Source organism: Acinonyx jubatus, chromosome E4 (assembly GCF_027475565.1).
Source record: "Acinonyx jubatus isolate Ajub_Pintada_27869175 chromosome E4, VMU_Ajub_asm_v1.0, whole genome shotgun sequence".
NCBI classification, from domain to species: Eukaryota; Metazoa; Chordata; class Mammalia; order Carnivora; family Felidae; genus Acinonyx; species Acinonyx jubatus.
Window position 1 is genome coordinate 46,924,593 of NC_069395.1, and position 19,946 is coordinate 46,944,538.

The 19,946-nt window shown below is 39.0% G+C and overlaps 1 protein-coding gene across 4 annotated transcripts in view; it reads left to right on the forward strand.

Moving 5' to 3' along the window:
* The first annotated feature begins 1,855 nt into the window (after positions 1–1,855).
* PLA2G4A (phospholipase A2 group IVA) overlaps positions 1,856–19,946 on the forward strand; it is a 158,686-nt gene continuing 140,595 nt past the window's right edge. For 2 of the 4 annotated variants that reach the window (XM_027074337.2, XM_053209800.1), the window contains exon 1: positions 1,856–2,038. The gene's annotated coding sequence lies outside the window, so the exon portion shown is untranslated. Of the gene's footprint in view, positions 2,039–8,497; positions 9,617–9,670; positions 10,831–19,946 lie in introns of those variants that run through there. The other 2 variants (XM_027074338.2, XM_027074339.2) reach the window with 2 other exon arrangements.

Here is a 19,946-nt window from a genome sequence, read left to right on the forward strand (position 1 = left end):
CCTAAATGATCTTCATTGATCACAGGCCCAGGGAAGAGGGGTCTTCAGATCTAATTGGTCCTACAGCCTGAGGCAGTCTATGCATGCAGTCCTCTCACCTAGTGGAGGTGGAGGTCCTTGGAGCCAGTAACATAATTTTGGAGAAAATAGGACAAAGTGAAGGTAGTAAATCTGAATTTGTACCATCCATTTACGGGTCTGTGTAAACAGTGAGATCATAGGTAAGGAGCCAAAATGGATGTGGGCACAGAGGACACAGAGTGAAGCAATGGGAAGTGGTCTATATCAGTTATAGAGAGGGGGAGACATACTTGCAGAAGCTTTTGTTCACTGCAAGTATGGAGATAAGTCGGTTTCATTTAGGAAGTTTGCAAAGAGGCAAACATCTCCCCATATGTTTTCACTCTAGCCATAGCATATACTGAATTTTTCTTTAAAAGCCTTTCATCAAAACATTTTCCTATTTTTAACATGTAACATATTAGAAATCCTCTCTCTCCGAATATTGAGAGCTACAACTTTTGATTATCAAACTGACTAGAACAGTATGCAGCTCATGAAAAGGGAGTCTTTTTCAGTCAGAGTCGTAGGATGAACTTGCCCTGTGAAACATACTCTTTCACCAATTATACCGGGGGAGGGGTGAGAAATAGCAACGTGTTCTCTGCTCCTCTGTTGCACACACACCACCTTTCAAGAAATTCAGGGTCTTCTTTGAAAAGAAAAATATCTTGATCCCCTGAGACACTACAGGCCTTTTTTAGGAAGGAGAGATTTATAGTATGCCAGGTTGCATTTATGGGGGGAAAAAAACCAAAAAACAAAAAGGAGTTGGTTCTTGGGCTGCAGAAAGCAGATGATCGAGAAGCCATAATGACAGAGTTTGCAGAAATTACATTCTTTGAAAATGTTACAAGAGAGCTAGGAGAATGTGCTCAGTATTTGATTAAAAGCAAAACTAGAAGGTCCTGAAAACATGATATACTAAATGAATATGTCAATCTTTAAAGACACTGATCCATTCTTGCGGAATTTGGATAAATCTAAATAGTACACCTCCCTTATTACTGTGATACCAGGTTTTTCAATTTGTGTTGCCAACTTGTAATTTAACGTGATTTGATTTTTCCCTCTATATCTCAACAGGTGTATTACAGCCTTTGGTATGCTCTTAATCCTAAATTTACACTCAGTTACCAACTCAGGTGTTTTGAGTTTGGGGAGGAAATATTTGAGTAGATTATATACTTTCAAAATATATTCAGTATTGTTTTATTTCAGTTTAAAACTAGGTTGACTTTTATTATGTATCATATATATAAAGTTATTATATATATTATAAAGAGGTAATGGGATACTACAATTGTAGTCAATTTACCAAATTAGAAAATTTTTAAATGTGTTAATTAATAAACCTATAATTATCTAACCCAGTGATCTAACCCAACGATTATATCATACTGATATTTTTCCATTGCATTTTTAAAAATTTAAATCCAGGTTAGTTAACACATAGTGCAATAATTAAAGTGGTCTTCTATTGTTCTTCAGAATGTATCCATGTTATATTTTCGTTTGTTATAAACTTTGCCCTTTTAAAGAATGCAAAAATGCTCTAGGTTATTCATCTTTTCAATTTTGTTACTTGTTGGGGTGGGGGGGAGAGGAAGCTGTAACTACTTAAAGACAAGACGTGCTTCCAGACACATACACACAGAGACACACAGTAGCATCCACGTGGTTTCGGACCAGCTCACTTACATACTATTTAAGCATGTTTTGGGACTTCAGACTCCGGTTCTGAGAAGCTAACATTTACATTTAAGATATCCGCTTCTTCGAAAACATTGCTTTCCCTCGCTTCGTCTTTCATTCCACCTTAAAACAGCTGCGAAGACTGAAGGAAACCAGCCCACAGTTTAGCCCCTCCTACCAAGGATTGGACTTGAACTTCTCTGTCGTCCCGGCTGAAAAAGGATCCTGACAGAAAGCTAGAGGCATAAAGGAGCCTGAAGAATCTCATGTAACTCTGGGAACAGTAAGCAATATATTTACTCTTGCCCCGCTCACTTCTCTCCCCCACGCTCCTTAGCTTTTAAGTTCGTATCTGACTTGGAAGGGAGAAAGGACGGAGGGAAACCTGTGGTTCGCTGCTTTACAAAGTCTGCCTCTCCTCTGCCTTTTGGAAAGGAGACTCAGATCAGGGCACTTAATTTCTTCGTAACAAATGCCAGCTTGCTTCCCGGGGTCTAAAGGCATGGGCGAATGGAACGACAAGGGGTTTCCCTTACTTAGAGCCCCCAAAGAAAGCGACCGTTCGACAGGGCAGTGAGGTGGCTCTTGTTAGAGCTCCACGTGATGCCTCCCTGAGGTTACCGATCCCGGACTAGAGCGGTGTGGTTTTTGACAGCCACTAATACTCCTTAGCGATGGAGTCTGTGGGCTCTGTTAACGTTTTAATTAAAAAAAAAAAAGTCGTTTCGATTACTTATGCAAAGCGTTCCTGGGTTTTTCATATGCTGCAGTGTCAGGAGAAAAGAAAAACAATGTTGAAAAAGGAATTGTAAAACCACTGGTATTCTGATTTGCCTTTCCCTAAGTTAATTGACGAGCCTGGAGAACAGATCTAGATCCTGAACAAGTTTTGAGCAAATAACAAAGTTAAGTTTTGAGTGTGGATACTATTTTGGTAACTTTGTTTTAGAAAAAGTTAAAAAAGGCATTTGGCTTTGAAATAAGAGTGGCTTAACCTATGCAAGTCTCCTAGAACTTACAATCATTGGAGTGTTAAAAATAATGATTTTCATCTCAAAAAGTAGAACAAGAAACGCTGGTCACACTGGTTGATGATGTAAGCATTTATTCGGCCAAGGCACATGGAGAGTATATACTAGAGGCATCTCATTTGGATGGGTGTCAGTTCTTGGTTAGGATGTTTGCGTATACAACCCTTTGAGTTCAAGGAGGATTTGTGTTTTATTTCTGTTTGTTTCATAAATTTGGAATTGAAGCTGAAGAGATATTTGCAGGGAATCGTAGTGAAACAAACCCTGTTAAGAATTTTAAAATTTTATTCCTGGAGGTCCCTAGACCCTGCCAACCAAGTTTGATGTTGGGATAAGAAGCAAGTATTTGCTTCTTTCACTGGGCAAAGGAAGAGTTAAATTTTAAATTAAGCAATAATTGTGAAATGCACAGAGAAGTGTGCATTCTGCATTTGCTCAAAGCAGCTTTGCAGACTTCCTGAAAGGGAAGCACATTTTATGGAACAAGAAACTAAGAAACTTATTTAATAATTTTCCTTTTTCTACTTAAACATAAATGCAAAACACCCCAATTGTGACTTACAGTCCTTTTAACATTGTAAGTCACTTTTGAAGTATTTTGCATTTGGATTTTAATAGGAAAGGGGAAATTATTAAATAGATTTCCTAGTACCTGATAAAGAGTTCATTCCGTAGAGATAATTTGGCCTGTGTTCTTAACCCAGCAGTGTCTTTCCTGGTGTCACTACTTAGAAAGCAAAATCATAAAGCCATGTCATTTGTATATTAAAACACAAGTTCTAGGAATAAAAAGAGGAAGACAGAGTTAGCTGTGGTTCCTTTTCCTCTCATAAGCCTTGTAATTACGTTCAGTGTTTTCCCCTCCTCTTGCTTGCAGACTTTATAGCTCTAATTTTTCTCAACTTTGCTTTTTCTTTTTTAAATCACAGACCCTTTTACAAATCTTGTGAAATCTATAGACCATTCCCCAGAATAATGCACGTATGCTCTTCCAAAATGTACAAATTTGGAAACACCATTAGGAAGATCACAAACCCGCCGAAACAATTCATGTCACATGCACATCTAGTACTTCTTAGAACTTTGGAGTTTTCTACTAATATCAAATAATTAGCAAATCATTTCACTGATAAGAAGAATTGTTAAACAGTGAATATTGCAGTGCCCATACTGTCATTCATTCATTAGTGTTCTGGGACTCTAAGCAGTGTGGTGTAATGGAAAAAACTACCAAGTGACCTGGATTCTATACTGAACCCCAGTAATAATTAACTGTGTAATATTAAGCTTGCCATTTTTCTGTAACATCTGATATTTTTAATTGTTGATGCAGTACATAAAACAAGTAGGAAAATAAGATACAAGTTATATTTTATTGGATTATGGGATGTCTGTATTTGCTGTTTTTATTCCAAAATTCCTAACAATATTTCCCTGCATGATTGTTTTATAATATTCTTGTTTATTACAAAGATAATTCATACTCACTGCTTAAATTTCATTAAATATAGAAAATTGCAAAGGAGGAAAGGAAAAAATGACCTATAATCCACTCAAGGGCTATTTTTAAAATTTTTTTCAATGTTTATTTATTTTTAAGAGAGAGAGAGAGAAAGAGAGAGAGAGATACACAGTATGAGCAGAGGAGGGACAGAGAGAGGGGGAGACAGAATCTGAAGTAGGCTCCAGGCTCTGAACTGTCAGCCCAGAGCCCTTTGTGGGGCTGGAACTCACGAACAGTAAGATCATGACCCGAGCCCAAGTCGGACATTCAACCACCTGAGCCACCCAGGTGCCCCTCCTCAAGGGCTATTTTTAAAATGTCATTCATTCATTCATTCATTTATTCAGTCAACAAATATTTATTAACTATTAGGCATCAGTACAGAGACAAAGAGACAGGAATTCATTTATATACATCTGTTTATACTTGTAGACATTTTTCTATACATACACTCACAGGTACATTTTACAAAATTGTGATTACATTTGTTAAAAGGTAAGCTGAAGCATATCAAAAATTTTTAAAGTTTATTTGAGCAACAGTTAAGTGGAATGGGACAGTGCAAAACAAAAGTGGACAGAAGCACTTCCCCAGCAGGCTCTCCAAAAAGAGACTTCTATCAAGAAGGAGTGGAATCAATGTAACAAAATTGTTGATTGGCTATAGTTTAAAGCCTAGTTGGCTGTTTGTGATTGGTTGTCCTTAGGTTTCAATATGTAGGGTTAGTTTTTAGACCGTTTTGGACTTTGGTTTGCTTATGTAAACCACCAAGGCATTAGTGTCACCTTATCTAATGGCCTCCTTATTTCATTAGTTTAACACACTACTCTTGCTATTTTATAACGTGCTTACCCCTCAGGCATGATATTGTCTGTTAAAACATGACTTTTTTATCCTTGTGTATAAGTTTGTGTTCATTCTTATCTGAAGCAAATATTATTGAGTCCCTACTGTGTGCCAGGTACTGGACAAGTAATGGCTATCTACCCATGAATAAGAGTGCTTCTCACCAACATGTAATTTTTGGACTGTGGAAATGTTATATTGGCTGATCATTGATTTTTGGATATTCAGGTGGATGTGTTTTCTACTATTACAAATAACGTTTCAGCAAAGACCCTTATGTAAATGTTTGTGCACAACTTTGGATAGATTGTACTTCCTTTGGATAGATTCTTAAGAGTGGGGTTTTTTTTTAATTTTTTTTTTAACGTTTATTTATTTTTGAGACAGAGAGAGACAGAGCATGAACGGGGGAGGGTCAGAGAGAGAGGGAGACACAGAATCTGAAACAGGCTCCAGGCTCTGAGCTGTCAGCACAGAGCCCGACGCGGGGCTTGAACTCACCGACCGCGAGATCATGACCTGAGCCGAAGTCGAACGCTTAACCGACTGAGCCACCCAGGCACCCCCGCCCAGGTTTTAACAAAAGTTCACTACTTGCAAGTTGTAAGATCTTAAGCCAGTTGCTTTATCAAAGCACTCTTTTCTCCACTGTAAAATAGGAGTAATAATAATAATTGAGTGTTTGAAGGATTCTCAAAAATGCTCAACAGAATTTCATGGAAGGTTAGCAATTATTGTTGCCATTTTGCTCTTGAGAAAAATTGTATCAATTTAGAAGCAGTATGCGAGAGTAGAACTTCCCTATGCTAACGCTAACACCGTGTTATCAGTCACGTGGGACAAACAACAATAAATCCAAAAATTTAGTTGTTATATGAAAAATGGTATCTTGTTCAAATGTATATTTTTTTCAGAAATAAGGTTGGGCAATTTTATACTGGCCACTCATGTGTCTTTGTTTATGAATTGCCTCTTTCAATCCTTTATTTTTCAGTTTTCATTTTGAATATGGTAAATATCAATAGAAATAACTCACATAATCATGGGGCGCCTGGGTGGCTCAATTGGTTGAGTGTCCGACTTCGGCTCAGGTCATGATCTCGCGGTCCGTGAGTTCGAGCCCCACGTCGGGGCTCTGTGCTGACCGCTCAGAGCCTGGAACCTGCTTCAGATTCTGTGTCTCCCTCTCCCTGTCCCTCCCCCCTCATGCTAGATGTCTCTCCCTCTCTCTCTCTCTCTCTCTCTCTCTGTCAAAAATAAATAAACATTAAAAAAATTTTTTTTAAAAAGAAATAACTCACATAACCAAAGGCCTTATTAAAGGTCCTCAATAGGTTGATGGGGGGTGGGAGGGAGGGGAGGGTGGGTGATGGGTATTGAGGAGGGCACCTTTTGGGATGAGCACTGGGTGTTGTATGGAAACCAATTTGACAATAAACTTCATATATTGAAAAAAAAAAGGTCCTCAATAACTTTGAAATGTTGGGGGGGGGTCTTAATATCAAAGGCTAAACATTAAACTGGAAATACAAATTCTATAACTATTGCTTTTCTCAATTTTGGAAAATTGTTCTTATTGTCGCCTGAAACCTGTTCTTTAAAAATGGGTGAGATGCATAGAAAAATGAAAGAAAGCCATTTTTATTCTCATAGACTGTCATAGTCTACAAAACCAGAGAAATTGAGGAGGGTTCAGGGAAGTGGGCCAAAACCCTTGTAGAATGTCCCACAGCTCCAGGAACATCTCGACTTGTTTCATGTAGAGAAGATGAAGACTAAGGGTTACACGATTCTTTATAAAGGTTTTGTAGGAAAAATAGCATCCATATTTGTCGAGAACCAACTTATTTATTTATAGTTTTTTTGAATGCTTACAAAAGCAGAGACAGAATCTGAAGCAGGCTCCAGGGTCTGAGCTGTCAGCACAGAGCCTGACGCCGGACTCAAATCCATGAACCGCACAAACCGTGACATCATGACCCGAGCCAAAGTCGGCCGCTTAACCGACTGAGCCACTCTGGGAAGAAAATGAATTTATTAGCATCTCTTCATCTACTCATTGACGCTTAGGGTGGGGACAGTTGGGGGGACCCAACGGTTGGTTTGTTCTGGAGTCCTTTCCAAAGAGGACAGTAACCAGAGCAGACACTGTTCTGATCTTCTGATACTTGCACCTACCTGAGAAAAAAAGAGATGCACCAAAATTTTGCTGCTCTTGCTGTGTGAATCTCAGTGTTTTTGATCCTTTCTGATTCTTAGTCTACCTTTACAACCTTGTTTGGAAGTACGGTTTATCTCCACTTTGTACAAATATCATTTTTAATTTGTTGAAACAGCAGGGTAATCCATTTTGTAGACTTTTTACATGTATTTGGTTCAATATTATGAAAGTATTGAGAAAAGAAATTTAAAGCAATTATGTAAGAATTTACAGAAAAACAGTTTGGGGAAAAGGGCCTACAGATACATGCAGCTGTGAGGACATGCTGTATAGGCACCTGCATCTGTAATTAAGATGTCTTTTTTTATGACTTAATTTTATTTATTTAGAGAGAGAGGGTGTATAAGGGGAGGGGCAGAGGGAGAGAGAGAGAGAGAGAGAGAGAGAGAGAGAATCCCAAGTAGGAGCCACCGTGCAGAGCCAATGTGGGGCTTGAACTCACAAACTGCAAGGTCATGACCTGACCTGAAGCCCGAGTTGGACACTTAATCGGCTGAGCCACCCAGGTGCCCCTGTAATTAAGATTTCTTAATGTCCATCAGTCCCTTGTTATATATACCGTAAACCTCAAACGGGTATTGTATTCCTTTCCATTCAACTGTCATGAAGAAGAGGCAGATGAATTTAAAATTGATGGAGGTCACAAATTTAGATCTTAAAAAGGTAACACCAGAGTTATCGGTAGTTCATGGCACAGTCTTCTAAATCACTGCTTTCAATATGTAATGGGAATTCATGTTCAGATAAGAACTTCAAAGTATTGTTAGACCCTTGATCCTTAGCAGAAGATGGTACTAACATATTTTAGGAAGATGCCACATAGCAAAAATTCTCATTTAAAGAGATTTCTTGGTTAGTTAACAATTTAACTGCAGATTTTTAAGATGGTTGCTTATAGTCTACCACTTGGTACTTATTTTTTGAGGTGGTGTTCACCAAGGATTTATATTTTAAATACATGAAAGCTCATAATATTTATATGGGATTTTTTTCTTACCCTTACCACTAATGATGTCTCTGCTATCAATGAAAAGTAATAAAAGAATCAACTTTGTGAGACTCCTTCAGTGTTTGCAGAAATTCTTCCTGTTGAAATTATTTACTTATTTATTTTTAAAGTTTACTTATTTTGAGAGGGAGTGAGCGAGAGTAGGGGGGAGGGGCAGAGAGAGAGGGAAAGATTGAATCTGAAGCAGGCTCTGTGCTATCAGTGAGGAGCCCAGTGCGGGCTCAGTCTCACAAATGATGAGATCATGACCTGAGCCGAAATCAAGAGTCAGATGCTTACCTGACTGAGCCACCCAGGTGCCCCTAAATTATGTTTTAGATTGACAGATTGGTTTGGTTGATTAATACCTCGTGAACAATTGTCAGAATGAAAAGAACACACTTGTATAAATCATAATTTTCTATGAGGAAAATACTGTTTTATTAATATGGTATATAGCACTCCTAGAAAAATGGTAGGAAAAATGTATCTTTTTAATACTTAGAAAAAGAACAGATATTAAAGGAAACAATTTAGAAAATCTGCGCTCTCTCTGTCACTTAAGAATTTTACTTGCTGAGGGGTGCATAGGTGGCTCAGTCGGTTAAGCCTCTGACTCTGGGTTTCAGCTCAGGTTACGATCTTACAGTTTATGAGTTCGAGCCTCGCGTGGGGCTCTGTGCTGACAGCTCAGAGCCCGGAGCCTGCTTTGGCTTCTGTGTCTCCTCTGTCTGCTCCTCCCCTGCTCATGCTCTATCTCTCAACAAAAAATAAACATAAAAAAAAAAAAAAGAATTTTACTTGTTGGGTTAAAAAGAAAAATCCAGAGCTAATATTACCAGGAATTGGTGATCACTGGGCTGTATGCATTTACTCCTTCACCAATTCAGGAAGTTTTAATTCAGACTGACTACGTGCTAGGCACTGTGATCCCTGTAGGGGAGACCTGGATGAATAAAGCAGGTGTGATTAATTCCCTCTTGGAAGAGAGAGTCAATAATTAAGCAAACAATAAACAGATGATAAAGGTAGCAACCTGATTCCAACAGTTGAGAATAATCTGGAGAGGGGCAGGACACAAAAGTTTCCCTGAGGTGAAACGTAAGCATAAAGTGAGGCTGTGAGGGATGAGAAGCCAAGAGAGAGGAGAGAGCGTAGGAGGTGAATGGAGAGAGAAGGGTGTGGCTTGCGCTGGGGGCTCCAGGCAAAGCACTGGTACCTGAGCCTGCGAGAAAGCAAGCAAGAAGCTGGATGGAAAACCAGAGATTGGGGTAATGTTGTGGGTGCAAAGGAAGCAAAGTGGTTCCAGGGAAACAGAGGGTAGAAAAGTGATTTCACTTGAACACTTGGTGGTCATTAGTGATCTTGATTAAGAGCAGTTTCAGTGGAGTGATGGGGACAGAAAGTGTGCGTGAGGTTGCCCGTGGATGGGGGGGTGAGGACTCTGGGAGCATGGATACCCTGTGAACAACTGGCCCTCTGGAGAAATCTGTTGGTAAATGCAGCAGAAACGTGGAAACATGGAGGGAGGAGGAATATGAAGCAGAGGGACTTCTATGGGCTTGCTCATCAGGTCATCAGGAGAAAGTCATTTTGTTTGTTCAGAAAAGAGAGGTATGACTATCATGTACTTAAGGAAGAGACAGGGCTTTTGTGTCCCAAGAGCCACTTGCGGGGTCAGGTCTCTTAACAGGAGGAGGAATTCTGCTTCCTTGGTGAAGGCAAACAGGACTCAAGTGCAAGTACAGGGAGTTTGCTGATTTGGTGGTGGGAAGATAAGACACTTCCCTCTGGTGTTGTTTTCTCAGGAAGGGAGATGAGGTCACCAGCTAAGAGAGGGGGGTGGGGAGAGGCAAGGTGGAGAAGAAAGCCATTTTCTAGAATGGGGATGCAAACTCACAGGAAAAACTTAGAAAGATACTGTGTAGTGTCCAGGGCCTCTGTGAATGTTGAGAGTGTGAACTGAAAATAAAACCAGTCTGCCAGGTTATGTGGTTTTTCTCTAGCTAAATGCTAGGAGCAAACCCAGAGAAGCTAGAATGGCTGAATTCTTCTAGAGTGGGAGTTTTGAAAGCAAGCAAGCAAGAAAATCTGGAAATCCTTAAGATGAACAGGCAGTGCCCTGAGCCAAAACACAAAATGAAAACAAAACACCTAAAACAATGCATAGAAATTCATGAGCTTATAGAATACAGATCTTTTTATCTAAGGTAATTATTAACTAGCAGGGAGTAATTACAAGTTGGCTTGATTTCCAGCATTTTGTAGGAAGGGATTGAATTTGTTGCTTTCACTCTTGTTGGATTCTTACCTTTCCAGTTGCCTGGACTGGATATCACTTTGGCAAATCTCAATGCCTTTACCTGCTCCAGGAGCCATCATACTGGGCTTTTTACTCTTCTTGTCTTAGTTGCTAGAACTGTCATTGTCATTTTAAATTCTGATTGCCTAACAGTTGCTGTGCCGGCCTTTATTGGGTGCCTAGGTAAGTTCTTATGTCTGCCTTATATCATACCCTTCGGCTTTCCTCAGCTTTTGCTTACTTCTCCAGGCTCCTGGAAGCCATCAGTGCTCCCTCAAGATAGTTTAGTGCTTTATAGAATTTGAACCATTACAGCTCTATAGTAGAAGGCTGGCCAAAACATGTGGTAGTAATAATCGACCATCAGAAAAAGTTTTTCTTTTATAGCCTTGCTATCAGGATGTTCTTTCATCAACCTGAAATACATCCTTGATTTTGCAACTAAAAGTCATTTCCTTTTCTTTTTTAATCCTTAGAACTTCAGAGAACAGCTGGTTACCATAATCGACATGTTTTTTTCAGGAATGAAAATATTATTGAAATATTGACTCTTACATTTCTTCAAAGTTTAGAAGAAAATCTTGTTGTTTTTTCAAAATTCATTATATATATATATATGTATATATATATATATATATATATATATATATATATTTGTAAATCCTTACAATATTAAAGTTCTTTAGTTTTGCACTAAGGATGGCTGGGCACTTTCCTGAATGAGAGCAATGAGTCTGTGTGGGTCAAGCCTGGCAACATGCAGAGGAGGGGAAGCTCTTTGTGGTCAAATGCAGTTACGTTTGCATCTGGCTCGGACCTTTTCCAGATGCACTGCTTGCCACTCAAGGTTCTTCTCTGGCCTCCTTTCCTCCTACCTCAATGAGACACGCCATGAATTGGAAAGTCATTCTGTACTTTATTGCTGGGTTCTGGCCATATTTGTTAGGCTGTGGTTTAGATGTAGTTATCTAACTTCTTCCTGTCCAAAAATGAAGGGGACATCTGCAAACTGAAGGGGAGAGTGTAGCACTATTTTTGTTAATTTCATATTTTTTGCAAGCTCACTGGGAGGGAGGGACATTTATGTCACCAGCAGAGAAGCTCAGTAGAAATATTCTTACAGACTCTACCAATGTCCTTGGTACTGTTCTCTAGCTTGTTGCTCAAAGGTTGAGAAAATGTAAATTTCCTATTTTGAAGCAAATGATGGTGTTTCTAATTTATTCCAGCCTGTATTTTTTTACATGCAACGTCTAAATATTCAGATTGGGTTTACACATTCATTATGGTGCTAGCAGTGGTAGATAGCACAAAAAAGAACTGGTTTTTTTTGTTTTGTTTTTTGTTTTTATCATTTTACCCTTTATGGTGCTGTGAGCTCTTCTGTCCTCAAAAATTTTACATTGAACTTTAGAACTTTAGTTCCACAGAAGTAGAGGGGGGAAACATACCGCAAGTCTCTGAAGCGTATATAAGTATCATATAAGGGGTCTACTAGACTGCATAGACTCCATGTATTTTGATAAAATCAGTTTTCTTTGTAATCCAATGTTTTTATTTCATGAACTTTATAATGTCATACTCTACTCAGGGGTTAGCTTTGCCAGATGGCCAGAGTGAGTGGTCCGTGGTACAAAAAAGATCAAGAACTCCTGAGGGTATTGCCTTCAAATGCACATTTACACAGCTCTTCATCCTTCAAAAGATGGGGTTTCCGGTTTATTTTAAAAAGTGAATTGCCATTCACAGTATCTAGAAGCAAATTTCTAAAGCTCCTTACAACCTGAGAAAAGAACAGTGGATTTGAATTCCTATTTCATGTAACACAATCCAGGACAAGTAGAATGCTCGTTTCCAGCTTAGTGGTTTCACTTCCTGGTAGTGCCTCGGATGGGTGGGTGTATGGCTCCTCTTATCTTCCACAGTCCTGCTATATTTATTTGTCAACCTTTTCCACTTCAAGTTCACAGTCAACATCCATATTTTAACTACCTCACTAGCTGCCTGAAATAGTTATTGTGTTAGTTGAAGAGTGAAACAAACCCAAAATGTTGATAATTTCATTCAGTAATAAAATGGTTCTCATGAAACATTTAAGCCAACATGACGATTTTCCTGGGCGTTTTCCCTAGACTGTTTACTTTAGAAAAAAGATACGGCTTTCCCCTCCTGTGGCAATCTTGAGTACGTCATGAAAAAAGGGCAGCAATTAAGGGGGAGTGGAACCCTCAACAAAACACAAATACTCTCTAGGGGAGCGTTTTTTGCAAACCTCCTGGTCTGGAGAGAGAAAGCTGTGGAAGTAAACACGCTTCTCAAAACATTCTCTTTTTGCTAGCGTTTTGTGTCATGTCATTAGGTATATTTAAAAAGTGGTAACACCAAGGGCATTATTGTATCTGTTTGTTTTAAGTAAAAGAACATTATTCTACGTTTTCTGAAAATGAACCTAATACAGTTAACACTTGTCAATGTGGTATTATTCCATACTCGCCTATGTGGCAAGAGGAATTTTTTTTTTAAATAGTCCATCTCATATTTGCAAGTTAACATCTTATAACTATAATTCAAATTGGGAAAAGTGTAAAAGATGAAAATGACTCTTTAAAAACTTTATTTGACCAATCATAGAAATTCAGTTTTTCATTTCTCTCAAATTCATATCTTGAGTCTATTCTGCAGCATCAAATAATAACTTGGCAACTTCAGATTTTGGTCAGGCTAATATATATACATATATATATGTATATATATATACACACACATATATATACATATATATATGTACACACATATATACACATATATATACATATATATATATATATATATCCTTTTTATTTTGGATGCATCTCCTTTTTAGCCTGAGTATGTGAAGGGCAGGGGAGAGGAGGGAATGTGGTAGGGTATAAAGAAAGAGTAGCTGGTTGAGAGTGAAAGACTTTGTTCAGCTGTTTCTCCTACTGGGTGAACTTGGCTAGTGTCAAGAGGAAAAATTTCTTTCTACCCTTCAAGATTCTTTTGGCTGGTCTACGAATTAAATTGTCATGAGACAGATTAACAAAAGAAAAAAACCCCAAAGTTTAATTATGTGTGCATAGAAGCAAGTCCTAAAGAAATGACCAGGGTAGGCAGTTTGTATACTTTTTAGACAGAGACAATAAATCTGTGAGAAATAGGACAAAGAAAACTTATGTTTAGGCGCCTTAATTGATAAGGAATCCTAAACTAATTTGGGTTGGGGTACTAAATTAGTAAAAGTAACAAAGATTGTTCAAATGGCCTGAAAAGCTCGGAATTCCCTATCTTTGGTGATGGGGATGTCTCTCTTTACCTTCTGGTCCAGTGAGGGTACCTTTCACATGGGAGATTTATTTCCTGCTTTCTGTAGACAAAGGTGGGGGTGGGAGGGTGGGATGTGGCAGTCAGAGTGTTCTTTTTGCATTGGCTATTTCTTAAGTAACTTTTATTTTAAAGTAATCAACATGCATGGGCTCCAGGGTGGCTCAGTTGGTTAAGCATTTGACTTCGGCTCAGGTCATGATCTTGCAGTTTGTGAGTTCCAGCCCCACGTTGGGCTCTGCTCTAACAATTCAGAGCCTGGAGCCTGCTTCAGATTCTGTCTGTCTGTCTGTCCTCTCTCTCTCTCTCTCTCTGCCCCTCCCCCACTTGCACTCTGTCACTCTCACAAAAATAAACATTAAAAAAAATGAGAAAAACAAAAAAAACCCTTAAAAATAAATAAACAAAATATTCAATACACCAAAGTGGCACATTTTGGAGCAGTCTGCCCTTGGTCTCTCCACTAGGTTTGTTTATACCTTTAGGCCTCAGCTCGTATATTTGCACAAAGAAGTTCTGCCTGGGTGGTAGTTGTGCATACTTCTTCCAATTTTAAAATTTTGTGAACTGAACATACACTGAGAATGTGGCTTGGTTTTGGCCATCTAGAGATGAAACAATGGAAAATAACAGCAAACCAGAGAGTCAAGGAAAGAAAAGCTGAGAACTGGCTCAGGGGTGACGCAACATTCTTACTTTGTTTGTAATGCAGCGTGTGAAACTGGGCAGGCCAGTTTCCTCAGCCCTTGCAAGAGGTTCATCTGGATTAGACTTCCCAATTGTGAAGTCGTGGGATGAACCGTTACGTATTGTGTTTCAGTTATAGAGTGTGTGTGTGTACATGCATGCATCCGGTGCACGCATGCATGCTCTCTTTAAATAACCGGGTGAGGGAGGCGTGCCCATTTAAAAGATGCTGTGGCCTCTCCTCTTTATCACATCCACAGTTCTCCTTTAGATGCATTTCCTAACACATCTGGACCTCTCTGGCTGGCTGCGCCCCTTTCTCCTCAAACACCGTATTTCTCCATTAGCGACCATATGCTTATTTAATGGCTATGTTTACATTATTGGTGTGTTTTAGACTAAATTGTGCCCACCCTCCATTCATACGATGAAGCTCTAAGCTCAGGATCTCAGAATGTGTCCTTACAAGAAGAAGAAATTTGGACACACATAGAGACACCAGGGGCATGTGGGCATAGAGGAAAGACCATGTGAGGACACAGGCAGAAGGTGGCCATTTGTAAGCCAATAAGAGAGGCCTCAGAAAAAAAACCAGTCCTGCTGACAGGTCGATCTTAGACTTCCAGCCTCTAGAACTGTGAGAAAATAAGCTGCTATTTGGTTAAGCCACCTAGTTTGTGGCATTTTATTACCATAGTCCTAGCAAACTAATACAAAGTGCTCTTCCCATCATGCCATCTCTCTGCTAAGATTCTTTGACATGCAGTTGTTTATTGTATGATGTCTTGGAATTAATGCCTGTCCTTTAGGGTCTTTGATGGAGTGGCAGAATGGTATAGAAAGTAAGAATTTGATGTGAGGCAGAGGGTCAGGATTCTAGGGCCGTATGACCTGGGGAAAGTTTCTTAGTCTTCCTGAAAGACAGAATTCTCTTGTAGAGTGTGGTTTGGGAGACTGCCTCAATTTGACTTGCCAATTAGACAAATCAGTTAACTTTTCTTAAGGTTTTTGTTTTGTTTTGTTTTGTTTAATCTCTAAAATGGCTATAATAATTCCTCTCTTGTTATGAAGACGAAATGAAGTGGTGTATATAAATCACTCAGCTCCGTACTTGGCACCTAGGAAATGTTTAATGGATGTGAACTTTTCAAATTAAGTAAGCAAATTAAAAAAATAATAAAAAGAAAATAAATTAAGCATTGCTAAAATGTCTTCCAGTTTTGTCGTTCTAGGGTCTGTAAATAGGCTTTGTTTCCCCTTGATTATTTCTCAACACAAGACCTCATCTGTGGTTTTCCCCAGCACTCCATACAAATTCCCACATTTGTTCATTCATCTTTTCAGTTAGTAGTAATTGAGGGATCATTTGGGGCTCATGCAGGGGAAGGAGCTAGAACTTCCCTCATGCTGCTCACAGTGAGGGGAGACATACGCTATATATAATGGTAATGTGGTATATCAGTGTGGTGAGAGATCTCAAAAAGAAATGCAAGGGTCCTAACCTTGTAGGATAAGGAGATAGTGAAGACGGTCAATAAAGAGATAGTTTACTTCAGAGAGTAAGTTTACACAGAACCCTGAGGGCAGGCAGAGACTATCCTGTAGAGAACGTGTGAGGGCAGTGGCACAGCACCAGCTGAAACTGAGACAGGACAGAGCATCTCCAATGTGGCTGTGGCTCACTGTTCATGTCCTTTTCCTAGAGAAAGTGTTTCCATCTCCCATTTCTCTACATCTAAGCTTGTTCAGGATTTTGAATAGCAGCTTATTCACCTTTTCTATCAAGCCTTTTCTATTTGAAACTGCCTATTTCTTCTCTGAAACTCTAGTAGGAATTCCATATATACTGGTTTGGTTACATAATGAACTTTCAATAATAGAAGTTTGAGAGATACAGAAGCAGTGCCAGAGACCTAGGAATAAAAACAGAGCAGAAAAAGTCAGTTCAAAAGGAATAGCGTGGACATTAGCCACCGGGACCGGGTGTCTCTCTGTGGGAAATGGGAGGCAAATTCAATACCGTTAGGTTCCTGGCATAGGAAACAGACCGAGGGAATCAATCTGCACCTTTGTATCTGGTGGCATGCTTTTAGATTTCTTTGGGAACAGGAAAATTCTCTTAACAGGTTTTCTGTGGTACACTGAGAATATGGCTTGAGAGACATTTCTATCTAATAAAAAGCCATTCGTTTACTTATCTTAATTCCTGCTGTTTCTTTATTTTTCTATGCCTGTTGATGATAGCGAACTCTTTGCTTGGCCCAGGTTTTAAAAAAGCTCCAGCAAAATAATCTAAGAATTTCAAACTTTAGTCATGCCGTTGTAACAAGGATGGTGATGGTGGGAAAGATGGTGATGGTGGGAACCATGGCACCTTGCCCTTTTTGCTTTTGGAACCCCTTTCTATATCCAGCATAATGGAGAAAGCTTTGAGTTTGGAAGCAGACAAGTTAGTGGCCCAATATATTTTTTTAAATTTTAGCAGATCAAAAGCAGGAGTACAATCTCTAATTAAAACTCATTGTTGAGTATGAAAAAGTACACAGTCTTTGTAAGAGGTGCTTAACAAATTTGCGTACTTGAATTTCTTCGAAATTTCCATGGGGCGCCTGGGTGGCTCAGTTGGTTGAGCATCCGACTTTGGCTCAGGTCACGATCTCACTGTCCGTGATTTCGAGCCCCACGTCGGGCTCTGTGCTGACTGCTCAGAGCCTGGAGCCTGTTTCAGATTCTGTGTCTCCCTCTCTCTCTGACCCTCCCCTGTTCATGCTCTGTCTCTCTCTGTCTCAAAAATAAATAAACATTAAAAAAAAAAAAAAAAGAAATGTCCAAAGAGCCAAAGAAGTCTCAGGAAATTGAAGCAATTTGGCGGAGGTGGGTGGGGGGAAGCGCCAATTTCATAAACAACAATTGCAAATCATCATTTTGTATATTTGTGACCTGCTGGGCACTGTGCTTGATGACTGACATGTGTTCTCTCATTTCATCATCCCACTGCCTCTGTGAGGTGTGGGGGCCACTTCCCCCATTTCACAGGTTTGGGAATGGAAGATCAGGATCGTACGCTCAGAGAAAAGAGGAGACAAGCTTGAACTTAGATCAGTCTGGTTCCAGCAGGGAAGCCTGCCTCTAGTTCTGTGCTGAGTCCCTTAGTACCTCCTCTGTTCCGTCACACAATGAAATGGAAGGAAAGAGAAACAGATCCTTCGCCTATCCACCTTTCCTCCAGAGGCCACAAACCTAGTAATGGCCCCTTCCCTTCCTGTTGTCCTATCACACTGTGCAGGGAAGAAAATGGACTAGTCTGTGTTTCTGGTTCTTGTTCACTTTTCCCAGAGAAGCCCGTCTTGCCCTGACAGTACGACTAAAAGTGTTTTGGACAGACCACACACTACTAAGCATTCATGGAAAGCCAAAAGTTGCATTGCACAGGCAAGTATGTTAAAGAGCATATCCAAATTTCCCTCTCATTAGTGTTCAGGAAGTTTCTAATGACAGGGCAGCCAAAAACAAAACAAAACAAAACAAAAAAAAACCATGTATACTCACCGACACTGATTATTCAGCTTAGTTTTAAAAGACAAAACACAAAACCTCCCAAACTGCTGGTTCATGAGCATTCATGATAATCGTTGTGCAACCTGCTTGCAATAAGATTTCCAGGACTGAGCCAGATGTGGGGGGAAAAAACATTTTCCCAGTGTTTAATGTGGTGAGCTGGACAGAATGCCTTAATTTCACAAAAACTTAAAATATCTACTACTATGAAGGGGAATAAAAGGATGAAAGGGTGCCTATTTGTAACTGGAATTGAAAATGCTGTCACCGTCTAACAATAATGACCAGTAATTTTATCCTGAAGAAAGTAAACCTTAGTCAGTTTTCCCATAGGACTCTTTTGTTACTTCTTTAGAACTTTGGAATGAAAATTGCACATATAAACTAGATCTATCAACATGTATTGGACTTTTTAAATAACTTTTTAAGTTTGAAATAATTTAAGAAATGACAAAAAAAAAATCACAGAGCTCTCATATACACTTTACCCAGATTTCCCCAGTGTGACATTTTACATAACCATAGAACAAGATCAAAATCAGGAAAATGACATTAGCATAAAGCTATTAACTAAACTACAGATCTTATTTGGGTTTTGTTCTTCCTTTGTATGTAATAGATTTTATCCAATCTGACAGCCTCTGCCTCCTTCACTTGAAGGATAATTTTGTTGGGTATAGTATACATTGTTAAGAGTTTTGTTCTTTGAGAATTTTGAATATGTCCTCCTCCTGCTTTCAAGCCTCTGTTCTGATGAGAGGTCATGTTTTCATCTTATTTTGGTTACCTCATACATGATGAACCTTTTTTCTCTTGTGACTTCCAAAATTTTGTCTTGGATTTTCAGTAGATTGACAATGACGTGTCATAGTCACGTAAGTGTTCATTTCTCTGTCCTTACCCCACTTAAAATTGGTTGAGCTTTTTGACATGGTTTTAATAAAATGTGGGAAATTTTCAGCCATTATTTCTTCAAATATTTTTTCTTTCCTTTATTTTTTTTCTCTCTTGTCCACTGAGATTCCATTTACATGTATGCTTGTATACTTGTTGTCCCCCCGAGTCTCTAAGGTTTTGTTCATTTTTCTCCATTCTTTTTATTTTTCTTCTGTTCTTCAGATTGCATAGTTTCTATTCATGCATATATATATATATATATATATATATATATATATATATATATTTAAGTTTATTTATTTAGAGAGCGTGAGCAGGGGAGGGGCAGAGAGAGAACGGGAGAGAGAGAGAATCCCAACCAGGCTCTGTGCTGGCCTGATGTGGGGCTTGATCCCACAAGCCATGAGATCAAGACTTGAGCTGACACTCAAGTCAGCATCAAGTCAAGTCAGCTCAGGTCAAGTGTCAGTCAGACGCTTACCTGACTGAGCCACCCAGCCATCCTATTCATGCATCTTTAAATCCATTGATTTTTCCGAAAGCTCAAATCTGCTGTTTATCCTTTTTAGTGAATTTTTCATTTCAGCTATGTGTTAACTCCAGAATTCCCATTTGGCTATTTTTTTGAATGTCTGTATCTCTTTATTGCCATGTTACCGTGTCATACTTTCATTTATTCTTTCTGATTTCCTTTAGTTCGGTGAACATGTGTATAACAGATGCTGTAAAATATTTGTTGGTTAAGTTCATAATCTGAAGTTCCTCAGAGATAGTTATTATTGATTGCTTCTCTTTCCTGTGTCTGGCTCACATTT